Source organism: Xenopus laevis, chromosome 1S (genome assembly GCF_017654675.1).
Source record: "Xenopus laevis strain J_2021 chromosome 1S, Xenopus_laevis_v10.1, whole genome shotgun sequence".
NCBI lineage: Eukaryota > Metazoa > Chordata > Amphibia > Anura > Pipidae > Xenopus > Xenopus laevis.
This window is the reverse complement of record NC_054372.1, coordinates 113670172-113679143: the sequence shown is the minus strand read 5'-3', so window position 1 is coordinate 113679143 and position 8972 is coordinate 113670172. Positions and strand designations below refer to the sequence as shown.

Below are 8972 nucleotides of genomic sequence, written 5' to 3'. Positions count from 1 at the left end.
GGAAGGGGGCCACATAAATGCACAGTTGGGGTCTCTGATCCAAAATCAAAATCAAACCTGCCTGAACAATATATGACCAATTTTCTGACCAGATATTGATTTGGCAGGCGCCTTGGCTGGCATCTTACGCAGACCAATAAGTTTCCATTACTACCTGTGAATGGTATATTGATATATATACAGTATATGGAAAAAGATTTGGTGTGTAACAGCACATGTAATTCAGCAAGGTTATGTTTTATATTTTCAGGTTCTTTGTCTGGGGTACCCAGCTTTCGATATATAATTTAGTTGTGTAGGACTGATGGACTGATATGCTGGCCGCTATTATGCATTTCTAAATAACAATTAACCTTGTTCAACTAAAAGTCCTGCTAAAGGTCAAATCTTTTTTTCCTTGTAATTATGCTCCTGTACTAACAATATGGTGAAATCTGTGCAAAACCCTAGATCCTAGAACATATGCCATACATAGAAAGGGACATTGTTCCTGAATTTTTTCCATCACCGTTTTCTCACTTTCTGGGTTTTGTTTTAGCTTTCCAATGCCAAGGACTGTCTGTCAGTCTCCCCAAGAAGAACAAGTAAGTGTATTTTTTTTCTTATGGGTCAAAGAGTAATTGAGAATTTGTTGAAGAATGCCAACAGTCTGAAGACAGTTTGCTTTTAGTCCAACTAAAAAAATATGGGTTGGATTGAATTCATTTGATTAAGTCTTATATATATATTTTAGACAAATAGTTAATATTAATGGTAAAACCGTTTTTTCCAACCATAACACAGAACAAAATGATTATGCATATATATAAGTTAAGTGGATGAAATCTGGAGCCAAGGTAAATATTAAACCACAAAATGATTTCATGCTATGGGCCTAGTAAAGTGTTAATGAAATGGATAATGGCAAACAGTTCTGATATTAAATAAATGATAACAGTAACAGCAATAATAATAAAACAAGTACATAAAATAGAGGATAATCGAAGGGACATTTTTTGCCATCACTTTTCCAAAATCTTTAAACAGTCTTGGTAAAGTTTGCCAGTTCATCAGAATTTCATCAACTTCTTTTTTAACGCTTGAATTCAATTATTACTCATGGCTTTTAGAGTAGTAGCACTGAACTCGAACACCCTATAGATCTGGAAAGTCAACAAAGAAGAACAGAATTTCATTTTTAATTTAAAATGAAATTGCACTGTATAAATCATTTTCTTGCAAATTGATAGTAACCTGAAAAGTGACAGACGCTCATTTTGTTTTGGGTTGCGGGGGGGGGGGGGGGAGCAGATTAATCTGCCCCTTGAAACGGAATGGAGCAAAGTAAAAGTATCATAAAACAATTTTTTCCCCATGAATTAAACCATTGTAATTAAAGCAGTGTAGGGGTAAAATATCTCATATAAAAGGTGCTTTCATCTCAAACTCAAGATACCATGTACTAACAATGTTGAAAGTAAAATAAATAAAGGCTGGAAATATAAAAATCTGCAGAAAAAAAGATGAAATGAGTATCTCGGTATGACACAAGTGTTATTTGACGATTTGGAATCTCTCTACATTTAGGAAATAAAAACAAATCCATGTCAGTTTTCACCTTTCCTCTATGTTTATCTTGACTAGATCTTATGTCATTATGACTATATGCCTCTTTTATCTATATCAATGTATGAGAGATAAGCACTTTTATATAAAGTAGACCTTGCACTATTGAAACTCTCACCCTTCTCAAAGCCTTACAGTCAATAACTCAGCTTGCCTGGGCACTAGACAAATGTATGTGTAGACACAAAAACGTCTGCAGTCCCAACACTCACATAAATCACATAATACGAAGTGAAACAAATTGCATATTTTCTTCTGATCAATGCTGTATAGCTTTGTTATATCAAAACTATATATTTTTAAAAGCCAAAAATGCAGGAAACACTCCAAAATAACCCTGACTAGTTCGCTGCTACATTTAATTATAAAATGAAAAAATTACAGTATGTGAATTTTTATTTAATGAGTAAAATAGGAGTGTCTAAAAGAATGGTGAATGTTAACGCAACATTTGCACCTTCTTATAGGCCTTGAAATGTGCACATTTAAAAACGATATTAATGTTCAATTTTGCTTTGTAAGCTTTGAAAGAAATTCAATGCACGGCAGCAATTAACACTTAAAAAATTAGAAGTGATATTTAAGAGTGATTTCCATATGGTAGTTGCAATATCATTTAAATCAGCACATATAAATGAAGTATACCATTCAGAAAAAAGATTGAGACATTTGAAAAGCTATAGACTTTTGTAATGAGCGGGAGACGTAAGTCTGACAATGATGCTGTTTACCAACCCTTCATTAGGAGGAACACAAGAAATTTTAAATCAACTGAAAAAAGACAAGTGCTCATTAGCATGTGTGTCTGCTCCAAAGGATCAAAAGGGTCACTTTCTTCCCATGTGATTGGGAACGAAGCGCCTTTCATTCTCTTGTTTAGTTTATGGTCGCTCCCTGTTATTATTTAGCATTCACAGTAGTGTTGTTGTTTTCTACACAATTCTTAAAGCACCTTAAAATTCTTGGCAAGTGACTGCATGCATAAATTGGGGTATGTCATCTTAACCAATACCCAAACATTTCACTGTGAATCAGATTAAAGATTATTTTAGGATGATGAAAAATCCAGAGCCTGTTATAATATATTACTACATGAAATATTAAATATAAAAGGACACTCTTGTATCCATGGACTCCTATGGCTCTATGGCATAATCAGGACATACCGTATCATTTTCCACTGATAAAGTAACATTTCCTACTCTAAAAAGGGGATTTTTGAAGAGCCGTAAATGTAAATTAAAAAGGTTACTGGAACTCAAGATACTTTTGGTACTGTATTACAGTCTGACGAGTGAAGCAATTTTCTCCGATTAACCACATCCTTTCATTTCTTGCTTTATTGGACACACTGAGGCACATTACTCAAATGGTGAAGAGAAAGTGTGTCACAAAATTTGGCAACGAATTCACGTTTCCAACTAAAAGAAAAACAGTAGTGTTTTTCTAGCTAGATTTTAATCCACTGTAATTATTTTTGCAATCACCAAAAAAAAACAAACAAAACGAAAGTAAAAGAAGTTAGAATAGGAAAAGTAATTTTAGCAGAGAAATTTCTCTTTGAATTATAAAAACACACATAAAAGAATGTTAAATCTCAAGGCTGGAGAATTCTGTTTTTTTCTGTAGGGACTTTTTTTTTTTATAAAGAACCCTGTTTCCTATAGCTACTTTAAGACATATATTAAAACATATACGGGGAATGTAATAAAAGTCGGTAACGGAAAAACTATTCACAAATTTTGCTTTGCGCGAAGACAGTTAGCGAATTTTATAGTCAATGTAATAAAATGTCTTACTAAAAAAGTCGTTATGTTTGCTCCAAAAGATTCAAGCACTTCAAGCACTTCTTAAAAGTGCGCAATTAAAATTTACAATGCAATAATAGTTGAAGGAACAATATTCCATTGCAAGATGTGGATTTTTATTCTTATTGGTGCGAATTGTTTTGCTCTTTGCGACTTTAATTACATTCCCCCGATAGTACATATATGCAATTGTAGGCAAAAACCCTGTCCTTCTGAACAACAATCTAAATGCGTTACAGTTATCATATAATGATCAAGTTTATTCAAAACAAATCCAACTACTATAACTATATGCTGCTTTTACAAATTTGTTCAAAAGATTGCATCTTTGCCTTTCTAGGGAAATAGTAAAATCCCATTATAAAACTTAGCTCATACTACATATTAGCCTAATAGCAGTAACCTGTATCAGTTAGTCAGGCCTCTGATATCAATGTTCCAATTCCATTTGACATATCAAACCGAAGGCTAATGGCAAACCCGACTGTTTCTTTGCCTGTGAAAAAACACAAGCTGATCTGCTTCTTGCCTTAGGTGCTTACATGCACAGTGTCACCCTGTGTGCACTCACATAGCATTTATTTTGGGGCAAAAATGCATACATTGGTGTTTCTTCTACAAAATCTGCTCCATGTGTGCACATTAGCCAACATCGTTTCTCTCAGTGCCCTTACAGTGAAGGGCAGATGGGAGCAAATCTGGTTGGATCAGCTTTTTCTATATCTATGTTTCTACGCAGGTGGAGAAAGTGCCTGATAGGCGATTGGCCTAACTGCTTATGAAGCCATTTTGTCCTTTGTTCTATTCATAAATGTGAATAATATGAGACAATATGGCAGCATATTGAAGACAAAACTATCTAGAATTCCATGTGAATATTGAAGTAATGACTGAAAGGGATTCTGTCATGGGTAAACATGTTTGTTACAAAATGCATCAGCTGTGAGCACTCCTCAAGCAGAATCCTGCATAAAAATCATTTTCAAAACAGTATACATGCTTTTTATATTTAATTTTGAAATCTGACTTGGGGCTATACACGTTCTTAGTTTCTCAGGTGTCCTCAGCCATGTGACTTGTGCTCTGATAAACTCTTTACTGCTGCACTACAAGTTGGAGTGATTTCATGCTGCTTCCTTCCTCCCCCCCCAGAACAGTGGGAAGGTAGCAAGATAACAGCTCCTTGACACCTGCATTCAACAAATGCTCCCATACCCCAGAATAGCAGTCAAAAGTAAAACACCAATTTCCTGTCATGACTCCTCCAGTAACATTGAGTTATAACATTTGCTTATACACAAATATTACAACTAAAAATATATTTATTGGTTCATAAAGAATTATTTGCAGTGAACGCAGTGCAATTTAGTAATACAAACTAGACAATAAATATTATGACAGATTCCCTTTGATTCCTCTAAATTTACCCCAACATCTTGTGACTGCGGAAACTTCCCTTTGGTCCTCTGAAGAACTAACTATTTTAACTATACTACAGTATATTTCTATATGCTAACAGCACTGCCTATTCTCTGAGTGCCTTTTTTAAAACCATTTCCTCATCCTTGGGTTGGCCCCACCCATTGCTATTTATCAAATAACTTTGGTTACGGTGTGAAGCACAGGAGTCTGTACGCATTGTGTTACACATAAAACATCAGTTCTTTTATTTCCATTTCTAAAGTGACTTACAATTAAAAAAAATGCTAGTGGACACTGTAAGGTCCATGTCATTTAGTTGAGCATAACATTCAAAGTGGATGAAAGTAAATGATTGTGCATTTAAACCGATTATTCAATTGCTTTTTCTTTAGAAAATGAATCAGCATTCTACCACAAACAATGAAACGACTAATAAAATCTATTTGAACCGTTAAAAAATGTGTATCTTGCCTTATAGAAGAAAGCCTATAGACTAAGCAATGTTTTTGATATCAAATACATGGCTCATAATTACATTATTAACAAAACCAAGGGAAAGGCATTACACTGACCAATCACAGATTCTGAAGACAATGGATAAAGTGCAATAAAGCTGGCTGAAATGAGTTAGAGAAAAGGAAAATAGAGAATGGTAATGCAAAAACGAAAACGCATACATGCTTTTTAGGCATTTATCATTTTATAAGAGTTGGCATCAAGGTATTTTAGGCAATGGCAATATAACTCTATGGGAGCCTGGGCTGGAATTAGGGGTAGAAAACAGAAGAGGCAGCCTGGGGCATCATTGGGTGAGGGTTGAGGGACAGTGAGCTAGTGACTGGCACAGGGAGGTGAGTCAGTTACCACTGCAGAGCTACAGGCATTTTGCGACAATTCAACTTGGTCCAAGCACTGATAAGAACTGTTTTACACACCAGCATATTTTGCATTTGAATTCTGGCAAGTTGTGATGAAAAACCTTCTTTGTAAAAATTATACGTATCTCAAAGTCAGAAAATACTTGATACCCCTTGAACAGTAACCCAGGGGCTCTTATAGGGACACATGCATTTTTTTGGGTGTAGGGAAAAAAATTGTCTCATAACTAGGGATGCACCAAATCCACTATATTGGACTCGGTCAACCATTGAATCCTTCGTGAAAGATTCGGCCAAATACCGAACCGAATCTGAATCTTAAATTGCATATGCAAATTAGGGGTGGGAAGGGGAAAACATTTTTTACTTCCTTGTTTTGTGACAAAAAGTCATGCGATTTCCCTCCCTGTCCCTAATTTGCATATGCATATGCAAATCAGGATTCGGTTCGGCCAGGCAGAAGGATTCGGCTGAATCCTGCTGAAAAGGCCGAATCTTGGCCAAATCCCGAACCGAATCCAGGATTCGGTGCATCCCTTCTCATAACTGAACCAAACTTGTGACTGACTGTTCGAGTAAAGAACATGATCGATCAAAACAGCAGGAAACATGGAGAAGATGTGTCTCCACTACACTTCCTCATCTACCCATACATTTTGCACTGGCTGTCATGGGGAATTAGCTAATTCAATTTCCAATCCTGCCTGATTCACAGTCACCGATATCCATAGTATATGGTTAAGAGTTGGGATTGGCCAGCCCCATTCATGTACCAATAACTGTTCAAATCATATTCACACAATGCTATTAGTAAATTTATAGCCAACTTTAGTTTATGACCTCCACAAAAACAAGGCACATGCACGCTGGATTTTCTGTCTGCACAGAATGAGTGCGATCCACAGGGCTGCTATGTAACATACAACATAGCCTGCCAAAATGGCTGTCCAGTAGGGCTTTACACAATACGATGGTTTGGAAATTCATCCTGTCACTCCTAGTATGACTATGGAAATGTTGCAAGTACAAGGCACATTTTTAATCATGTTACGAATTTGCCATTGTCACCTCATATGTTTTCTCAGTCCCTAGAAATTGCCTAGAAGAATATTCCTCAACAGGGGCATCAGATAGCCGCGCTGAACTAGTAACAGTTGGCTAATTTGATTACACCATTGCTAGTTACTGCAAAGTGACTGCACTTTTATTAATAACTAAATTAAACTGGGTGCCTATATTTTGCAGTCTTCTTCCATATTATATCTCTGATGGAATAAAATAATGCTGATTTATATGTGACAGCCGGCGTGATGTTCTTGACCTGACATGGAAACATCTGCTCAACTACATGAAAAATGGTCCTGGGTCCTGAACATAGAACAACAGTGACATCTGATGGTCACACCCCACCATCACATTGTGAGATAACTGCTTCCTAAACTGGCGGCTGGGACAGTAAATTCATTCTTTGAAGATATGAAATTTGTGAAAATCAACCATGTTTATCGGTTTTATGAAAGTATTTGATTGCTGGCTTAAACCGGAGTTGCCATTTAAAACAGAATTTAATGGAAGACAATCTAATCTATAGAAACATAGACTTTGATAGCAGAAGAACAGTAAATGCACCCAATAAAAATTTGTTGTGGCTAGGGATAACAAGGGTAAACATTTATTTTATCAACACTGACTTTGTAAAATAGAAAAGTGTTCCTTTCAACCTGTTTCAGGGGCTGCTGTGCTGGTGCTTGTAGGTTAATTGTTTATTCAGGAGGCATCTCCAATGACGTGGCACTCTGTCTGTCCCTTTCTGTTCCTACTGCCAACCCTAGCACTGTCTGACAGCTGTACACAAGCTTAATTATAAGTGCTGACTTACCCCAGAATAAATCAATTTGCCCAAGGTAAATAAGTGAGGGCAAATTGTTCAGTTTTTTTTAATATGGCTGAAAATGAAAAAAACTTTTAGTAAAATGCAGTGTTCTCAGGAAAGAAAGTTCAATTTGATTTTTCCCCTTTATATTTCCTTCATATCATATATTAAAAACAATGGTAATGGCGTACTTAAAATAGCATTCGAGTACACAGGACAGATGTGTTCTATTTTTGAAAAGAAACTGATGGGAAGGGGTGGCAGACAGTGCAGAAAGAAGACAGAAAGATGTAACCGCTCTGGTCCCAGGATGTGTGAGTGCTTTTAGTCTAGCTGCTATGTGTTTTGAAACCAGCTAATGAGCACTTCTCAGATCTACATGGAGATGAGAGAGAAGAAATTACAGCATAACAAACTGTGTAAGCTGGCCAAAAATCTGCTTCTCTAGCTGGGCTGGAGGTAATTGGCTAGGCAAGGGATGGGCCCTTTGTGTATCTCTGTAGTACTAGGGGAACTGGCAATGTGTTTTCTTTGAAGTGAAGCTATTTAAAAAAAAAGTGTGAGAAAGCTTTAGGACTGATGAAGAGTGGAGTTAGCACTAGTTGTATAGTAGGGATCATGATTGTGGGGACAGATGGACAGTCTGCACGAGACCCACCTGCAAGCCACAAGCAATTTATAACACAGTGTGCATCATTATCTATCAATCTATCTATCTATCTATCTATCTATCTATCTATCTATCTATCTATCTATCTATCTATCTACCTATCATCTATCTATCTATCTATCTATTTATTATATCATCTATCTCTATCTGTCTATCTATTATATCATCTATCTATAGCTATCTATCTATCAATCTATCTATCAATCTATCAATCTATCTATCAATCTATCTATCAATCTATTATCTATCTATCTATCTATCTACCTATCATCTATCTATTAACTATCTATTTATTATATCATCTATCTCTATCTGTCTATCTATCTATCTATCTATCTATCTATCTATCTATCTATCTATCTATCTATCTATCTATCTATCTATCTATCTATCTATCTATCTATCATCTATCTATCTATCTATCATATATCTATCTATCTATCTATTATCTATCTATCTATCTATCTATCTATCTATCTATCTATCTATCTATCATCTATCTATCTATCTATCTATCTATCTATCTATCATCTATCTATCTATCTATTGATCAATCATCTATCTTCTATCTATCTACATCTATTTATTCTATCTATCTATCTATCTATCTATCTATTATCTATCTATCTATCTATCTATCTATCTATCTATCTATCTATCTATCTATCTACCTATCATCTATCTATTAACTATCTTTCTATCTTTCTATGTACCAT

At 35.4% G+C, this 8972-nt stretch overlaps 1 long non-coding RNA gene across 1 annotated transcript in view; it reads left to right on the top strand.

Annotated features, from left to right (window-relative positions):
- The first annotated feature begins 408 nt into the window (after positions 1–408).
- LOC121399423 overlaps positions 409–8972 on the top strand; it is an 84025-nt gene continuing 75461 nt past the window's right edge. The window contains exon 1 of the long non-coding RNA XR_005965007.1: positions 409–584. This is a non-coding gene — a long non-coding RNA (uncharacterized LOC121399423). The remainder of the gene's footprint in view (positions 585–8972) is intronic.